Here is a 19631-nt window from a genome sequence, read left to right as displayed (position 1 = left end):
GGCAATTATACATGCTGTACTCCACCTAATAATACAATTCAGTAGTATTATACAAACTTTGAAATTAACAATCTCAAGAAATCTATGGAAGCACTACGTGGCATGCATGCCTTGTGTTGGGCCTCATGCTTAATGCATGTGTTTAGGAAAATGCATTGCATGCACAAATAACTATGATAATGACTATTATTGTACAGAGTTACAGACAAATTTGTCATGAGATACGTGATAAAATGGGACCTTACGAAAGGAGGATTGGCCTTGAATGGTAGCTTGGAGACGAGTAGGTGAAAACAGAGTCACATGTACAAAAAGATTGGAGGATAGCTACTTGGTTCGATGTAAATTTGAGTGGGTAGTCATATGGATGCTTCTAGCCTAAGCAATTCCCTCTATAAACCCCATAGAAACCCCCTTTGGGCTTATATAAGTTCCCAAGGAGCTACTAGGAACTTTTGCTATTGCTGTGTATGTTGTGTTAGACATATTCTAAGGTTCTGAGAGTGCACCTTCTTCTGGTGGAGACTGTGGCAGTGGTGGTGGTGGTGGTGGTGGTATTATCATTAAGAGTTAGCTTGTAATGGGACCTGGAGGGCCAGGAGGACCAGGAGGACCAAGAGGGCCAGGAGGACCGCCCGGACCACCAGGATGGGGTCCAGGACCAGGAGGGCCCTTCTTCTGTGGTTTTTTTGACATGATTGGTTCTTGGTATGTACATTCTAACATCTAAGTTTTGGTTTCAAGTTACTACTAAATTAGTTTTTATTTTTTATTTTTATTTATTAAGTAGTTTTAATTTTGAGCATTCCACCTTTTTGAATTTCTCTTTATTGGACTCAAGCTTCCTTGCTATTGAAGTTATATAATTTCATTAATCAATTAAGAACCAATGGTTTGTTGGCATTATTATTCTCAAAGGAATGGTGAGCTGTGAGGTGGCATATTAAATGTAGAACATGAGAAACAGGTGTTGTTTTTTCATTTCCTTGTAATTCACTGAAGCTTAATATTTCTGGTTTTCAAAACTTTTGCTTTGAATTAGTAGTAATCTAGCTTACAAGAACGAGTATCCCACATTATTTTCCTTTTTTTCTTTATAACATAATCATTTCTTGATAATTTGATAGTTTGGGATGAAGGGTTTGAACTCATACATTATGAGATGTATTAAGTTACAAAACTCTTGGCTCAATAACAAACTCGTAATATGCTAATATATAGAACATTAGAGTATAATGACAAAAAACTTAGTGGCAAAATATTTAAAGGGTTTTATTTATTTAAGATGGAGTTTGTAAGGGAACATTGAAGTTAAAAAATTATTTTTTTTTTATTGATATAATTATTATTGTACCAATCCTGGTTTTAATGACTTCGTTTTATTTGATATTTTTGGCTGCAGCCTGAACTTCATATGCTGTTGCTGGTTGTTTCAAGATTGCTTTGGTGGCCCAGGTGGGCCTCCTGGACCCCCTGGCCCACCAGGCCCACCTCCTCCATAATCAGCTTCTTCCTACCAATACACACCATGTGCAACTACTATCTAGAGATTTACATCTTTCTGTTATGTGAAAATAATAACCACTTTGGAGTAAAAAGGACTCAGCAACAAGTTACTAAAATTGAAAGACATACTGGTTTTTAGTGTGCCAGTTTAATGTCTCTCTTTATCAATGGCTATTGGACATTTATTTGTATGCATTTAAGTTTAATTATAACTATTGGATTTATGTGATGATCTGAATGAACCATCCAATCCGATGCATTCATTCCTTTTGAGTTTCTTGTGCAAAATGTGGTTGTTGCAAATATTGGCATTTAACAATTTGCTTCACACTGTTTTTTTTTTTTTTGGGAAGTCTTGAGATGATTATGCAGAACATGATAGTTCTTGTGTTAATCAAAATCAAATCAAAATTTAAACCAATTAATTAGGGTGCCTTTGGACTCAATTAGTAGCCTTGGTACTGCTTTTAATAAATTTGTTACTAAAATTTTCTTCTTGTTTTGTGAAAATCCAACAAATTGAACCTTTCAACTCGGGTTCAAAATAAGGGGGAGTCAAGCCCATAACTCACTTTAGTATTTGCATAACAAAAAAAATAAAATGCCAAGACAAAAGCTCGGAATGGAGGCAAGGGGATTTTTTATTTTGGTTAAATTGATAACAGAGGGAATATTTATTTAAGTATTGAACAAATGGGACAAATAATCGCCTTTGATGCTACGTAACAAAGTGAGTATGGATGGTGAGAATTAGGTAGAAGGAGAACTAGAGGGAAAAAGACTTTACTTATGCCACCACACACACACACACACACAAACACTATTCTTTTGAGCTGTTGAATTTACTTCAAACCAGAGTAATGAATATGGATGGTGAGAATTAGGTAGAAGTAGAACTGATGGTTGGAGGTCCTCCATTATTGCTTTGGGATTTATAATGGATAAGAAAACTCTTATTATTTTTATTAAAAAAAAAGAAAAGCTCTTATTATCCACTCTCCATAAGAACTAAGGCTTTCGATTGTTGAATTGTTAAAAACATAGTAATCTTGAATTTTGATCTTGATTGGATAAAAGGTTTAGCTGCTTCAATGATTTTAGGCAGACCTCACGAACTGGGAATGCTGAAGGGAAACGTCCTCCTTAGAAACTTGCTAATGTGTGGGTTGTCTGTTATGGTCAAAATGCATTAAATTTAGCCAACCTATTCGTTTTAGCTTAGGTAAACCATCCGGAACACTGCACACTCTTGGTGTTCTGGATGGTGTGAGGGGCAAGGGCTAGGGTTCAAGTTTTTAGGAGGGAATTTTACACGTACATACACTTAAATTAGGTTAGAATATAAATTCTATCTTGTATAAAAAGAAGAAGAAGAAGGGGTAAATCATCCGGGTTTCGTGTCAAATACAGTATCTTTAATTAGTTTTATTTTTGTGTTTGTGGTAAACACATGAGCTTTCTCATAGAACTTTAAATTCTACAAGTGTTCCAAGCTTATTTTATGAAGGCCAAGTTTAAGTTCATGAATAAGTCAAAATAAATTCATTTTTTACCTTCTTGATCGCACTCCTTCTATTTCTCCCATTAAAATTATATGGGCTTGACCCATGTATGAGAGATTAAATATATTACCCAAGAGTTGGTATCTCATACGCTAGGCGCATGAGAGATTTTTCCGTTACCCAATATGTGACAGGTTCAAAAAGAATCGGGTTTTGCTTCATGTTGGCTTGTAGGATATTCACAAGAAAAAATAAGAATCAGCACTGGTTAAGTCAAGATAAGAAGTTTTAAGGGCCACCAAATTCGACTCAATCAGTCACAAATACCAATGGCTGTTTTCACCAATAGCAGAGAAACCGACATCGATTGTCAAATTGTCAATGGGCGCTTTCAAATTTTAAAGGTAATTTAAAATCTCATTCTACTTCTCCGGATACTTGTAATATAGATTACATGAGATTAGATAGCAATCAAAGGTTAAAAACTATTCTTCGTGTACCATGTTGTGATCGCTTAAAAAGCTAGTTTGAACGAGGACGAGGCAATTCATGGGCCAATTTATGCTTTAACTTGTGATGGGGATGGCTGTTTCATTTACTGTAGTGGCTGGATTTATTTGTAACTATTGCATAGTAAGTGTAATTAATTGTACCTCTCTCTCCTCTCGAGAAGGTATTTCTTGCGCTCATTTCATCATTTTTATGTGAAACTGACATGTAGTTCTCTAACGTGAGATTGACATATAGGTCTAATACTTATAAAATTCATATGTTAGTTTCATATAAGGCACATAAGACGGGCGCATATGAAAATTTTGCCTTTCTCTCACTTCCTCATCGTCTATTTATCTAAATATTAGAAAGGTCAAATTACTTGACAATATTCAATTTCATTCTCAAAGACATAATTATTTCAATTTAATCATTGAAATTTTAAAAGAGACTCAATGTTACTTCTATACAACTTATTTGTCATCATACGAATGACAATTACTGATGTTACAAACATCTTTTTCACATATTGTATTTATAACGTTTAGATTGGCAATTTGGCATATTAAGTCACATCCAAATCTCAACAAAACAGAATATATGAAGACAAGTAAAACATTTGTGGTCCTTAAACCTTAGCTTTATGGGACTAATATGTGTATGAAAAAACATTTGACATAATAGGGATTGCCTTACACACAGCGACCATAAGGTATGGTAAGGGAAATTGTTACATTTTTATATTTTCGAGGATTAAATTGAAACAATAGACAGATAAAATTGAAATATGACTCAAAAGGTCCATTTAGTTAGGCGTTTTTAAAACTCAAGACTCTGTTTCGCAATAACAACTTCTCATAACTCTTTAATAAATGCTCATTTTAAATCCAAAACATCATTTTGCAAGAGATTATCCAAACGTACCCAAAGTTTGGTCATTCATTAGTACTCTAATTAAGTAACAAACCCAATTTTAATCTATATACATATATTGGATGGGTGAATAGTGGGGGAGGTAGAGGTGTGGTTCAAACCAAACATAAGACATCATAGTTGATACATTACCATTAGATTATCACTTAAACTTCAACTTTGATACATTACCCTAGATATACATAAAGCATATTTCTAATATCATGTTAAAAATAGTTGAAAATATTTCTGGAGCTTGGGATAGAAGTATAGAACCCATATTAAAAATAGTTGTAAATATTACTAGAACTTGGGATAGAAACAAAATATATGAATTGCTTGATTCCAACACAACAGTCAATATTTTCAACATACATATTCCTTTCTTCTCTTAAAGAAGATTCATTCCTTCAGAGTTTAGACCCCTAGTAGTAATGGATCTTTCTCAAAGACATTGGCTTATTTGGCCAACCAGCAGTCAGGGTTCTTAGACACAGGACTAATGACATTTATGGATTGGAAATCCATATGGAGATTAAAGAAAAATCATATATGAGAGCAAGAATATTCTCATCTGAAAAATTGCTTGAAATATTTTGTCAGCTAGGGAGGTTCTATGTATTAGACTCTCTCTTGAAGAATTAGCATGTCTTGTTTGCAAGGTAGCGGACCAATCTTTACTACATATTCTCATGGATTGTCCAATGGCAACTATATATATATGGCCAATTTCTTCTTGGCCAATATGCTTTTCATCAATGAACCTTTCAAGTTTCAACCATATTTTGCAACATCAACATAAGACGTTCTAGGTTTTGTACATGATCACTTTTCGTCAGTCATTATTGACAGAAATAAGATGGAAGAAAGAAAAAGAAAGTGAAAGTGGAAGAGAATGTTGTAGCCTTGTAGGCAGATGTGAAAAGATGGGTTTGTTAATTGTTAGTTGAGTTAAAAGAATTTACTATAATGACTATCTTTAATGTATTCATTTTATTTGGCTTATAGTTATGAATTGGAGATGTTTTGGTTATTGAAAAGGGGACATCAAAATAGTAAAAATCCTATTTCTATGTAGCAAAAGGTTGAAATTGGTTTTTTTTTTTTGGTCACCTTCTTTTTGTACCACCATTATTGTTATCTTTTTGACAAAATAAAAAGCGGGTGACAAAATAGTTATTTCATTGAAATACGAATTGTCGCATCTCATCCTTAGAATTTATACATGCCCTTTGTTGGTTATTTCAACGAATTCCCAAATATACAAGAGACGAAAAATAAAAGAAAATAAATAAATAAAGACAATCACATAACATAAGATAATTACATGGTTCGGCAATTTACCAATGTCTGAGAAATTGTTGAGTTTTTAGTTCCATGTCAAAAAAAATTACAGAGGTGGCAATTATAGTATATTAATATATAAAAACTCTAATCTAAAGCAATGACCAAAACAAAAAACAAAAAAAAAACCACCCAAACCACAGATTTAAAATGTGCTAATATCGGGCCAAATTTTTTAAGTCCAAATCGAAACACTTGTAAACTAAGCCTTAAAAATTCTCTCATTTAAAATTGTCACGCTTCCATATTGGGTCAGGTTACAAACTAAATCAAATATAAACTAAACTCTACAGTAGCAGAACAACCTTCATTCTTCAACTTATGGATTGCTTGATAAAGATGGTTCCACACAAAACATGTTGATTAGTAGAGTTATGAATTATGATAGACACCGACATGGCAATGGTCTCAGTTCATACGCATGCCGACATGTGCTTGTCATTTTGTTTACAAATTGCATTGGAATGGGGCAGAGAAAGTGAAACAACTCATTGAAAGCAATGAAGTATCTTGAAGAGAACAAGAAGGCTAACTTAGTTTTTGAAACTTTGAATGTTAGGTTTTGCATTGAACGTTAGGTTGAAAAAGATAAGTGGATGAAATCATCAAAGTATCCTCAAACCAACTAAACTATGTACAATTTTCTTTGACTTACTAGTCCACCACTATGCTAGAATCTTCAAGAAACTTGTATCCTTAACCATTAAGCTCTCTTTCTCAAAGAAGAAAAAAAAATTAACTTAAAAAAAAAAAAGAAGGTTCTTTCCCTCTCTTGAAAGTCTATATATAGAGAACTATAGGTTTAGCTCATTTTCATATATAACAACATTTCAAACTTAGTGAAAGAAGTCAGCCACATTTTGCAAACTTAGAACTAAGAGAAAGGAGATTGATAGAGAGAAATGCCTCCTCGTTGGGGACCTCCACCAGGGCCTCACGGTCCACCAGGACCATTTGGTTGCTGTGAATTTCTCTGTGGTGGTATATGCAGGCTTGTATCTTCCTGGTGAGTTTTTATTTTTACTGTTTTCTATTTTTTTTTTCTTGAAAATTAGAATGTTACTTCTTTTTGGGGATAATCCTGTTAATTAGTTGAAAATAGAACAGAAAAAATTAGGATTAAATTGAGCTTGACTAAGGTGCTCCAAATATATTGGACTGGATTAACAAACTTGTAATTCATTTTTAAGAAACTTTGAATCATACCCATTACAAATGACAAAGTTTAACTACAAATTTTAAATACAACTTTACTCAATAAAATAAACATTACTACATATTTTGAAAATCTAATCGTTGAATTGCATGTTTTTTACGTTCTTAATGCACATGTCAAATTTTGTGTCAATCAGATATTATTTGTTTTATGATCTATAAGTTTATATTTTATGCATAATTTTAAACTAAAAAAACTGGCAATTTAAACAATTTATTGATGACATAGCTATTGATCTTTAATTTTCTATAAATTTTGCATGGAGGATATAAAAAGAATATGTAATCAAATGGTAGGTTTGTAAAAAATCACTTTCAATAAAAAGATATTAAATAAGGTTGTACCTTAAAACTACAATCAATTTTGTAGTTAAACTTTGTTCTATTACAAATATACAAAAAAATTATGGTTAATTTTATATCAATGTACAACCTAGTTTGAGAAAAAGAAAATAGTAATGTAGATTATGATATAATATGTATTATAAAGTATCATTCTGCTTTGTTTGGTACATTTTGAAAGTTTCTAATTTGGGCTATTTTGTTGGCAGTTTCTATTTGCTGTGCTGCTGTTGCCTCTTCGAGAATTGCTGTGGACCATTGTTTGGTGGGCCCGGTGGCCCACCAGGCCCACATGGTCCTTTTGGGCCCCCTCGCTTCTGATCAAGCTGATTTCCAAAGCGTTTTGTAATATCATGAATGAACAATATTGCTATGTTGTTATTAATAAGAAACGAGTTTAGATTTGATTTTACTATTGCTATGTTGCTAGCCTTTCAATTCTCACCTTGTATTGTTGCTGATTGTTTGGGAATGTGAGAATAACAATGCCAATACCAGTTAGGCTTTTGAGTTTAGTTTGAGTCTAAACTCAGTGGATGCTGTTTGGCAATTATTACACATTCAAACCAACCACGTTGGTAATGAATGTGACCTATAATATGAAACAGTGATAATATACAGTTGGTAACAGAAACAATCGCTTTGCTTTATTCTATTATGCCATTTTGTAATCAGACTTTCATATATAACATGTAATTTTTGGTTCTCCAGTTTAACTTTACACACCTGTTGCCATTCAACTTTTCAAGTGCTTCCCCATGAAGAATTAGAAATATAGATTATACATACATACATACATACATATATATATATATATATATATATAGAGAGAGAGAGAGAGAGAGAGAGAGAGAGGGTTTGGTTTTATTTTAGTTTTATCTTCAAAGTGCAACTGCAACTGTGTTTGTGGCTTTGTTCTCTTCTGATTACAAAAAATACACAAACAATATGAAAAGCTAATCAGGGCCAGCCCTTTCCTTAGGTGAGTTAAGCAATTGCTTAAGGCCCCAAGTGGAAGAGAGCCCCAAAATTTTAAAAAATTAAAAGGAGTAAGGGAAAAAAAAAATTTAAAATGAATTACAACAATTTAGCACATCTTTTTAACCAAAAAACAAAAATTTTGACAAATCAAACATTATTAGACAAATTAAAAATCAACTGAATAAACTACAAATTCGGTCTAAGATATTACCCACAAAACAATCACAAATCACAACAAATAAAACAACTCAAATGAGTCAAATCCTTAAAATTTTTACCATTTTTCTTTCTCATTCTTGCTGCTTTTTTCTCTCTACTCTTGCTCTCCGCCTCTCTCATTCGTTCTCTCCACTGTTGCTGGCTGCCTGGCTCAAACTTCCTCCGATCTCATTTAAATCATCCGATTGCATCTGGCTGCCTGGCTCAAGCTTCCACTGTTGCTCTGTTTTTTGGCTGCTGCGTTTTGATTCTGCAGAGTTTTGACTTTTGAGTTTGAGGTATAACTTTTCTGCTTTTGAGGCTTGGCTTTCTTTAGATTTGTTAAGAGTTAAGACTGGGGCTGGGCTGTATAGTGATAGTGTATATATTGAATTATGGCTGGACCGCCTGGACGTTTCACGTTTGGGCTTCAATTTTTTTTTTTTTTTTTGGTTATAGGTGCAATAGGAATATAGGATTTGTTTTATGTTTTTTGTGGGTGGGTCTTCTTGGCTGGGCTGGGCTTTTTGTTGTTACCGCTGTGCTTAAATTTTTTTTTTTTTAAATTTTAATATTGTGTTTATATATATATATATATATAAGTTATTGGTAATATAATGAATAAATCTTTATTTATGGAGGTTAAAATTGCTAAAAATTTGTTATTATTCGGTGAAACTACAACAATACTTTTTGTATAAATCAGATTTTATTTCTCATTTGCTTTACACTTGAAAGTTATTTTTTATTTTAGTCTTTATAAATACTAGATGATGATAGTTTACAAAAATACTATCTTGAACTTGAATCTTTTCTCAAACATGATGTTTATTATGATATTGATGATTTAGATTTATTTTCAGAGTTAAAGGTTTTAAAAGAAATTTTACAAATAAAAGATTATACTCCAATTGACATACTAAATTATATAAAAAGATTAGATTCATTTCCAAATACATGCATTGCTTATAAGATTTTACTAACAATACTTGTTACAGTAGCTTCTGCAGAAAGAATTTTTTCAAAATTAAAATTAATAAAATCATATTTAAGATCAATAATGTCCCAAGAAAGATTAAGTGGATTAACTATATTATCGATTAAAAATGAGATGTTAGAGCACTTGAATACAAAAATTTAATTAGTCAATTTGCATCTCAAAAGGCAAGAAAAATAGATTTTAAATGAAATATATTATAATATAAAAATATTAAATAAACATTAATTTAATTAATATATAAGTATAAAAAGACCCCATTTTAATTCTCGTCTTAGGCCCCAAAATGTCTAGGGCCAGCCTTGATTGTTTGTGATTTTTTTTTTCACATGACAGGTCCTTTAGTGCCCAAATAAGTTTCAAGTCAAGTTTTACTTGACTTTTCATTATTTTTCACAATAACTCTTTGAAGGAGTGAATTGAAAGAATATTTAAATTTTAGGGTTTTAATCTTTTTTTTTCTTTTTAATTTAAGGTTTAATTTTAAATTACCTCCCCCATATTGCAATTTCCTCAAAATTCTATTATCAACGTCTAGTCGAGTATTAAATTCCATTGTGGTCAGATAATTAGACAACATTGAATAACCGACCTACCTACCAAAAGATTATGATAACAACAATATCTTTACATTCAATTACAAACTAATAATAAATTGGGATAAAATGTCATTCTTAGACCTCGATTTGATTGGGGAAGATAAAGAATCTAAACCAAAACAGATGGTGTGGCCTCTCTTTAGCAAATCCATTGTAAAAATGATCTTCTCCCCATAACTTTCTACCTTGAATTTTCAACTCTTGCAATTTCCAGTCACATCATGCCATTTCTGTGTGCTGCATATCTGTTTTGTGCCCACAATGAGTTACAAAGTCATTGTAAAACCATGCATATATGTTGAATTTTGGAATATTAGGTTAAAAGACGATTAGGTGCATACAAAATGTCCTTATCCAAATTAAAGAATTCATGACTTCTTTACTTGGCTAGTCCAATAGGGTGCTAGAAATGCAAGAATACTTATCCATTTAAGCTCTCTTCCTCTCCTTCAGAAAGTGTCTATAAATAAACACCTAAACCTGTACCTTGTTCCTACTAAATTCAATTTCCGTAGCTAAATTGAAAGAAAAAAAGAGAGATGTCGGATTGGGGACCGCCACCGGGAGGACCTCCTGGTCCTCCGGGGCTATGTGGTTGCTGTGATTTTTGCTGTGGTGGTATATACAGGCTTATATCTTCATGGTGAGTTATATCTCTCTCTCTTAATATTAAGATAGCTTAAGGTCAATAATATTTTAATTCTTTTTATTACAATTTTATATTTCTTTTTTTGGATTTTAATATGTCTAATGTCTAAGGGAAGCTATGAGAGAATTCTGTGTATTAAAATTTTGTCTTGAAATCGATTTTTTTTTTTTCTTTTTTTTTTTTTCTTTTTGAGAAGCTCTTGAAATCGAAGTTGAAACATAGTCAAGTTGCTTTTGATGATATCATGTTGACTAATTCATTATTAAAATTATAATTTGAACGACATATGAATTGATAATAATTATTGATAATTGCTATAAGTTAATCTTAATATTAATTTAATATTTTTCGAGGTAAATTACACTTTACCACTCTAAAGTAAACCATACACTATGTTACACTTTAAACCATGCACTATGTTACACTTTGCACCATGAACTATTTGAACGCACACTTTACACCTTAAACTATCATACTAATCACACTTTTCACCCCAGTGTTACTTTTGCTGTTATGTTTAACGGAATGCTACTATATATATATATATATATATATATATATATATATATATATATATATATATTCTCAAAAAAAAAAAAAAACAAACTTAAAAAACCAAAACACCCTTCTTCAAAATCAATTAAAACATTTCCCAATTTTTTTCACTTCTCTCTCCTGGTTTCTCATGCGTGCAGCCTCTTCCATAAATTCAGATTTTTATAAACCCTAAATCCCCAATTTGAATGACACTAAGATGCAGTAATAAAGCCGTGATAAGATATGATGTACTATTGATTGGGGAATAAAAATATTAATGTCTTATCGCTGCCATGATCTTGAGGTATGTTTTATTGCTACGCAAATAAATTTTCTGTATCAGTGGAGAAAGGTAGCACTCATGCCAATCATAAGCAAGATCCTTAGTGAGACTATTGAGAAGGTCAGAGACTTTATTGTTACTGCCCAGAACATGATAAAAGATCCTCTTTTTACAAAGAATTTGAACGTCTTCGGGTGTGTATAAGTCCATCGGAGAACATTATATAAGATGTGAAATAAGGTTTTACACTTTTATTGTACTGTTCATAGGCAACAAGATTTCTCAAGATTGGTCCAGTTTTACCCGTTACCTTCTTCAAGCCCATTATGAAATAATCTTGAAACTAGATTTTCAAATTGGAGATTTAGGTTTTATAAAAATCCGAATTTGGGGAAGAGGCTACACGCATGAGAGACTAGGAGAGAGATGTGAAAAAAATTGGATTTTGTTTTAATTGTTTTTGAAGAAGAGTATTTCGGTCTATTAAGTTTATTCCACCTACGCAAGATGTTTGTCATGTAACACTAGGGTACAAGGTGTGATAAGTGTGATAGTTTAAAGTGCAAAGTGTACGTTCAAATAGTTTAGGGTGCAAAGTGTAACCTTGTGCATAGTTTATGGTGATAAAGTGTAATTTTCCCTATTTTTCATAAAAAATTTCTATTTTGAATAAAAATATAAGAAATCAAATGAGTTTTCAGTAATACTGGTAAGTTATATACATTGCAAATCGTATACCAAAGGCTTAAATATGTTTGGAGGGAAAAAGTTAATATTAATATTAATATAAAATTTTTCATAGAAAAATTCTATTTTGAATAAAAATATAAGAAATAAAATGAGTTTTCATTAATATTGGTAAGTTATATACATTCCGTATACCAAAGGCTTAAATATGTTTGGGAAAAAAAAAAGAAAAAAAAAAGGAAAAGAATATAGATAGATAGCAGAGACAGATGTATCACAAGGTGGAGTCCACGCAGGTGCAATTTTGGGCTGGTTATGTTTCTTAGATGGGTTTTGGGATTATTGGGATGGGTTCAAAACTTCAAAGTGAGCACTTGTGTTTTATAGCAACATGACCCTAGTCACACAAAAAAACAATTGCAAAGAATGCTTGACAATTTTGATTGTTAACAAGATTTTTGACATTGATGGAGAATGCAAAAGTATAAATGCTCATCTAGTTTTACACATAAAAAATATGTTGTAACCTCAATGTATATAGAAAATTGAAAAACTGAAAAGCTTTAAAATTTGGTAGACCTTGAAGTGAAGGAAGAGAAAGTTACTCTTATTGTGTGACCTACTATTTGAGGGAGAAGGAGTTAAGCTCACAATCAGGCCAAAATTGGATTATTAGAAATTTCACAAAAATTAGACCCCTTTACGGCCCAATGTGTAGCCCAATTTAGAAATGGTAAAATTGTGATAAATTTTGAGGAAAAAAAATGGTCTTGTACTTTTTTAATTTATTTGATATTTTGATTGGCAGTTTTTATTTCCTCTGTTGCTGCTGCATCATAGAGAGCTGCTGCGGACCAGTGTTTGGTGGGCCACCTGGGCCGGGAGGGCCCCATGGCCCACCTGGTGGGCCTCCCTTCTAAGCAGACTCAATTTCAAAAAATAATTATGTGTTTCTTTGTCTAGTTTAAGTTTTTAATATTGATTTTGTATATTTATTTTATGGGTCTTGTATATTTATTTAGTACAATAAGGAACATAATTTACATTGGTTGTGTATAAATTGTAAGTGAGTTTTCATCATCTAATACATACTAATGGCTTACCCTGCCTTGGTCTTTAATTCCCACAGATTCTTTCCTACAAAATCATCAACTTAAAAACCTTTAATTCATACGAATTGGAAGAAAGGAAACCAAAATTAAATTTCCAGAACACACAGACACTCAAATAATAAACTACCTGAAAAGGACAGACAGCAAGGATGCAAGTGAATGCTGGAAGTGTATAGTTAATGCACTAACAATTGTTGGGGTCTGAGTGTTTTAAACCTACAAAGTAAAAGACCATATTTCCAGTTCCCCTGCATTTTGAGTGTAAGTTTGTACAATTTAATTTGTAACAAGAATACCAAAGGAGAAGAAGATAAAATGTACTGATTAGCATGCATGCGTTGGGCATGTAGACAACAAATGAAAACGCTAAAAAATAAAAGCTCCACTTGTATCTGCTTCAATTATGGTAAAACAATTTTTCCCCCTAAACTATTGAAATTAATTCATTAATACTTTTAGTGATGATAAATGAATTTTTCTAAATTTAGGGATGAAAAAAAAATTAACCAAAAATGTATTACGAGTTAAAGAACATAGTTTCCCATTTGACAAGTTGTAAGTACATTATTATTATTATTATTTAATAGGAGTTGTAAGTACATTATAATTTAATGTATTCTACTTTTAAGTGAAATTCTATTACGAAATATTTTTTAAAAATAAAGTAGTGTTGTAATTAAAACTCAATCATCAAAAATTTTAAGAAATTTCTAAAATGAGTTTCATATATTATTTATTTTAAATTATTTTATGGTCTATTATAATTGTAGTTTATTTTTAATAAAAAAATTTGGGGTGCAGGTCCTTTGAATAATAGACTTGTGATTTGACTTTTAAATCCCACTTATACCAAAAATCAATTGATTTTTGGATTTAATGAACAAGAGAATGGTTATGGAGTAGACGCTATAAATTGAAATTCTATAGTATGTATTAAAAAAATGTGGATACCTTCATAGGCATACACATAAGAAAGTTATTAATGTTATAACTTTTAATTATTTTTTATTTACTTTTGGGTAAGATTATATATATACTACTATTTAAGGTGCTTCCCATGTTTGGGATCCTTATTTTTTTTGTTAAAAAATACTCCTACACCCCTATGTTGTAAAGACAAAACTAAAGGACAATCCAATAAAAATACAACTTTAACTCCCACTGAAACATTGCCTAAAAAATAGGAGAACTCTCCTATTAATTTTTAAATTGCTTTATCCACTTATAAATTCTAAATGTTTAATATTAATGAAAAAACGTGTAAACTTTATACATATGTTTATCCTTATTTATGAGTATTTTTTTTAAAATGTTTTCAATCTTATAAATATTTAAATCTAGGAGATTCATCTCCTTTTTTTTTTTTTTACAATGAATTACTAAATTGGTTTGAATCACATATTTTAATTATGTTTATTTCAGAGAGAGAAAAATTTTAAATAGTCATTGGGTGAATGTGGATAAGGGATCGATAAGCAGCAAGTGGAGATAAAAACCAAGACAAAGATGAAAATAATGTGCTAAAGGGCACTTAGTGGGTCCTTATGAAATAATTCCTCCCTTTAATGCCAACCTGTTAGGCTGACACACATCATGAGTTGCCTTGTTTTTTCTTGATTCTCCTAGGTTTTTAGAGTAAATAATTGGAGAAAATTAATAACATCCAAATTTTTCTTCCTCACGAGTAAGTCTAGTACCACAAAAATTTTCATAATTCCATCATTCATAAGTCATCATGTAGGCAAGTTGTAGCAAAAGTTGTAGAAATTATTGTGGTGTTAACTTATGCTTTTCTCACTAACAAGAGTGTAACAAGGGTTTCAAGAAGTTTACTACCCAAATATTTTTTTTTACAACTTTTATCACAATTGGCTCATGTGACAAAAATTGGGCAAATTGTTGTATCACCCAACTTATTGTAATGGTTTTTTTCAAACTTTAAATGTCTTTCTATCGGTTCCCACCATACAGGACAAAGAATGAAAGTAGTATAATGGTGGTACCAAAAATTTGCTGAATAACTTAAATTGAAAAATCATTGCAATAACTTGATACCAATTATTTTTGCAATATATTACAACGAAAATTTCAAAGTGATAGATTATTTCAATGAAGATATTATTGCAATAACTAAATATCAATTATTTTACAATCTATTACAATGACAAATATGAAATTGCAACGAAAATATTATTACAATAATCTGATATCAATTATTTTACAATCTATTGCAATAACAACCATAAAACAATTATTTATTACAACAAAGATATCGTTGCAATAACTTGACCCAAATTATTTTGGTAAATTATTTGCAATCTATTGCAATAAAATTCGTGAAAGCTAGTACTAATTTATTATGATTAAAAATGCATGATATTGTGCATGACTATGCACAATCAATCACAAAAAACGAATGCATCGCGAAAGATAGTGACAATTGGATGGAATCGGATTATACAAATGCTTGGCATTTGTTTTTAGATAGTCAAATATAAGCTCCATTTAATGTGTCCATTGAAAGTGCTAAAAATCTATGCACTTTCTTTTAAATGGGTTATAGCACTGATTTATTTCAAAATTTTAGACGATTACGAGCATTAACTTTGAAGCATTCAGTAGAACTTTTGGATACAATGGATAATTTAATACATTTAAGGTATCTCAATCTAGTTGACTACTATGGTAAATTGCCTGAAACCATCTCTAATATGTGCAAATTATAATTTTTGAAGATTACTTGGCTTAATATTTTTGAGCACATAGAATTACTGTAGGGGATGGCCAAACTAATTAACTTAAGATATCTTATTCTCTTTGGAGGTTGTTTAATTTTTCCAAGGGGATTTGGAAGATTGGTATCTCTTAGAACATTAGAAATTTTCAGCATAAATGATAAGGACACTGGAGGATGTAACCTTGGAGAATTGAAAATTTTGAACAGCTTAATGTAAGTGAAGCCAAGAATGCACAACTCGAGAAAAAGACACACCTCCATGATTTGTCTCTCTTTTTTGAGAAAGGGAAGGATAGAGAAGATAGAGGAATGAATTATTTGGGGATGCCTTAGAGTCAGGCGATGAAAGAATGAGGAGTGATGTATTAGTTTTGAATGCCTTAGAGTAGCCTCCAGACTTGGAAGGTTTACGCATTGAAGAGTAATAGGGCCTTACATTGTCTCCTTGGTTGATTTCCTTGACCAAATTGAAAAATCTTTCTCTTTAATATAAAATTACAATAGAAAAATTTGTTGAAATAACTTAAATCGAAGAAATTGTTGCAATAGTTTGATACCAATTATTTTTACAATCTATTACAATTAAAATATCAAAGTAATAGGTTATTGTGATAAAGATGTCATTACAATAATAAAATATTAATTATTTTACAATCTATTGTAGTTTCGGATTTGTCATTGCAATGACAAATATGAAACTGCAACAAAAATATTATTGCAATAATCCAATATCAATTATTTTACAATCTATTGCAATAATAAATATAAAACAATTATCTATTATAACAAAAATATTATTGCAATAACTTGACCCAAATTATTTTGGTAAATTATTTGCAATCTATTGTAAATAAAATTCGTAAAGTAATAACCTATTGCTACAAGATATTCGAACTAGTAGATTGTCCGTTAAACAACAAATATATCATTGTATCAACGTTATCATTAAAATATCTAAATTTTATTGCAATGATTTTTTTTGTTGCATAAACCTATTACTTCAAATTTTATTGCAATATCTCGCATCAACTATTACAATGACTTTGATGTTATTGTAACAATTTTTTTCATTGTACTAAATATTTTTTTTTCTTTTAGTATATATAGGTTCAATTAATTAACGTTGTTAGTTTGTTACTTCATGTTGTTTACGTTGAGTTGATAAACTTGTTCTGCATCACGACATTGCTAGCAAGATAAAAGAAATGAATTGAAAATTAGATAAAATTACTAGAGAGAGAGAGAGAGAGAGAGAGAGAGAGAGAGAGAGAGATGTATAGGATTCAGTTGAATGGAAGTCCTACCTTTGAGGAGCAACCAATAACTATATTTTTAGTTGAAGAGTCGGAATTCTTGAACGTGATAAGGATAGGGATGATCTAGTGAGCAGCCTTTTGGGCGAGGATAATAGTAGTGATGTGCCGTAAAGAAACCCCCATGTCATCTTCAAAGTGGGCATGGGTGGTATTGGCAAAACAGCTCTAGCCCAAGTTGCCTACAGTTATCCTAGTGTGCATGCCCATTTTGGAACAGGAATTTGGGTTTCCAAACCTTTTGATTGGTGTAGGGTTACCAACGCAATCAATGAAGTTTTTGATGGTGATTGCCCAACATTATTGAATTTCCAAGTCTAATGGCAAAAAACTGTGAATTGATTCAGCAAATCTGCAAAGTTTTTATTGTCTTCGATGATGTGTGGTATGTAGACTTTAATTTATGGTCTAGAATGGTGCCCTAAGTAGTAGAACTTTGGTCACCACACATCAAGGTAGAGTTGTAGAGATAATGGAAAGTGAGATTAAGATCAATCTGGTGGTGTTGTCTAAGGAAGATTGCTAGTCAGTTATTTTGTAAAATTGCGTATTTTGATAGGGATTCTGAGTAATGTGGACAATTGGAAGACCTTTCTAGGCAAGTGTGTGTGTGTGTGTGTCTATATATATATATATATGACCTCACACTTCCCTCACGAGGACTTTTTTATTATGAAAAATTATGGAGGAGTTAATTGAGATGTCCAAATGATAAATCCTTATATAAAAAGATTTTTCTTTCAAATTAAATAGGATTTCGTATTTGGCTATTTATATCTTTAGCTTAGGATTTTTTTAGTAGGTTCCAATTAGTTTAACTGGTAAAATATTCTATTATAAAATAAGAGATTTAATTTTGAATCTACTTAATTACACTAAAAATCAATTAATATCTTGAATTGATTTATTGAATCATTTTTTATGTTTATTTCCTTAAAATAGTAATGAGAGAAATTACACTTTACCACCCTAAACTATGCACCAGATTACACTCTGCACCCTAAACTATTTGAACGCACATTTTGCACTCTAAACTATCAGACTTTGCCCCTAGTGTTATTTTTGCTGTTATATTTAATGAAATCTTACTGCACGTGAAAAGCGCATGTTTCTTTCTTAGATAAAACAAACTTAAAAAACCGAAACACCCTTCTTTAAAATCAATTAAAACAAAGCCAAATTTTTTCCACATCTATCTTGCATGCATGCCTGTCCCAAGTTTAGATTCTTATAAACCCTGAAGACACATGACCATGTCTTTGCTTCTAGACTAGACCCCAAACTGCTGCTGGTAAATATACCACTTATAACTATCTCAATATTACCTAGTCACCTTATGGATCCTATTGGCGTCAAGGGCGTAAGATTTTCGGCTCAATTTTCAGCCCATTTTAGAAATGGTACAATTGTGATAAATTTTGAAATAAAAAATAAAAAGGTGGTCTTGTACTCCTTTTTTTAATTTATTTGATATTTTGATTGGCAGTTTTTATTTCCTCTGTTGCTGCTGCATCATAGAGAGCTGCTGCGGACCAGTGTTTGGTGGGCCACCGGGGCCAGGAGGACCCTCGGCCTACCTGGTGGCCTCCTCCTTCTCAGCAGCCCATTTCCAACACATGTTTTGTATATTCATAATTGATCGTGCATTATCATTTATCCAGACTCAATTTGAAAAATAATTGTGTTTATTTGTCTAATTTCAGTTTATAATATTGATTTTGTATATTTATTTTCATGGATTTTGTATACTTATTTAGTACAATAAGGAACATAATTTATATTGGTTGTGTATAATGTTGATTTTTGGGTAGTGTATTGATTCCACATATTTATTGTACAAAAATTGCGAGTTTTCAAAAAATCCCAGATACCTATACCAAAAAATCTCAATCACCAACTCAATTCAACAAAATTACGAACAACACCTTTTATTATGCCTTCAGTAATGAAATATTTTACCCAATTACTGATTTGTCACTTTAAAAGAACATTACTTTCTTTTATATCATTGTTGTTGTATAATGTGATTTAGGCCACAACTTGTGGTACAACTGAGAATCCGAGAACCATTAACAAAGAAATCAAAAGTACTTACAACGAGATAAAAGAGATGGTTCAAGTAAACAGTCTCAAGTTTAACTATTAATAATTACAGATGCAGATGGTTTGGAAAAAAAAAAGGACCTGAATTTGAAAATTGGGGGAAAAAATTGGCATAAATGATA

The 19631-nt window shown here is 31.4% G+C and overlaps 3 long non-coding RNA genes across 3 annotated transcripts; all 3 read left to right on the top strand.

Annotated features, from left to right (window-relative positions):
* Positions 1-338: 338 nt before the first annotated feature.
* Positions 339-1779, top strand: LOC142628327 (uncharacterized). The gene is made up of 2 exons (XR_012843017.1): positions 339-708; positions 1403-1779. It is a non-coding gene; the product is annotated as an uncharacterized LOC142628327 (long non-coding RNA).
* Positions 1780-6390: 4611 nt separating this feature from the next.
* Positions 6391-7963, top strand: LOC142626812 (uncharacterized). The gene is made up of 2 exons (XR_012842670.1): positions 6391-6762; positions 7523-7963. It is a non-coding gene; the product is annotated as an uncharacterized LOC142626812 (long non-coding RNA).
* A 2514-nt stretch (positions 7964-10477) lies between these two features.
* LOC142629745 (uncharacterized) lies at positions 10478-13364 on the top strand. The gene is made up of 2 exons (XR_012843109.1): positions 10478-10731; positions 13053-13364. It is a non-coding gene; the product is annotated as an uncharacterized LOC142629745 (long non-coding RNA).
* Positions 13365-19631: the final 6267 nt, after the last annotated feature.

Source organism: Castanea sativa, chromosome 3, assembly GCF_040712315.1.
Source record: "Castanea sativa cultivar Marrone di Chiusa Pesio chromosome 3, ASM4071231v1".
NCBI classification, from domain to species: Eukaryota; Viridiplantae; Streptophyta; class Magnoliopsida; order Fagales; family Fagaceae; genus Castanea; species Castanea sativa.
Note: the sequence above shows the minus strand (reverse complement) of the source record. Positions and strands in the feature narration are given on the sequence as shown.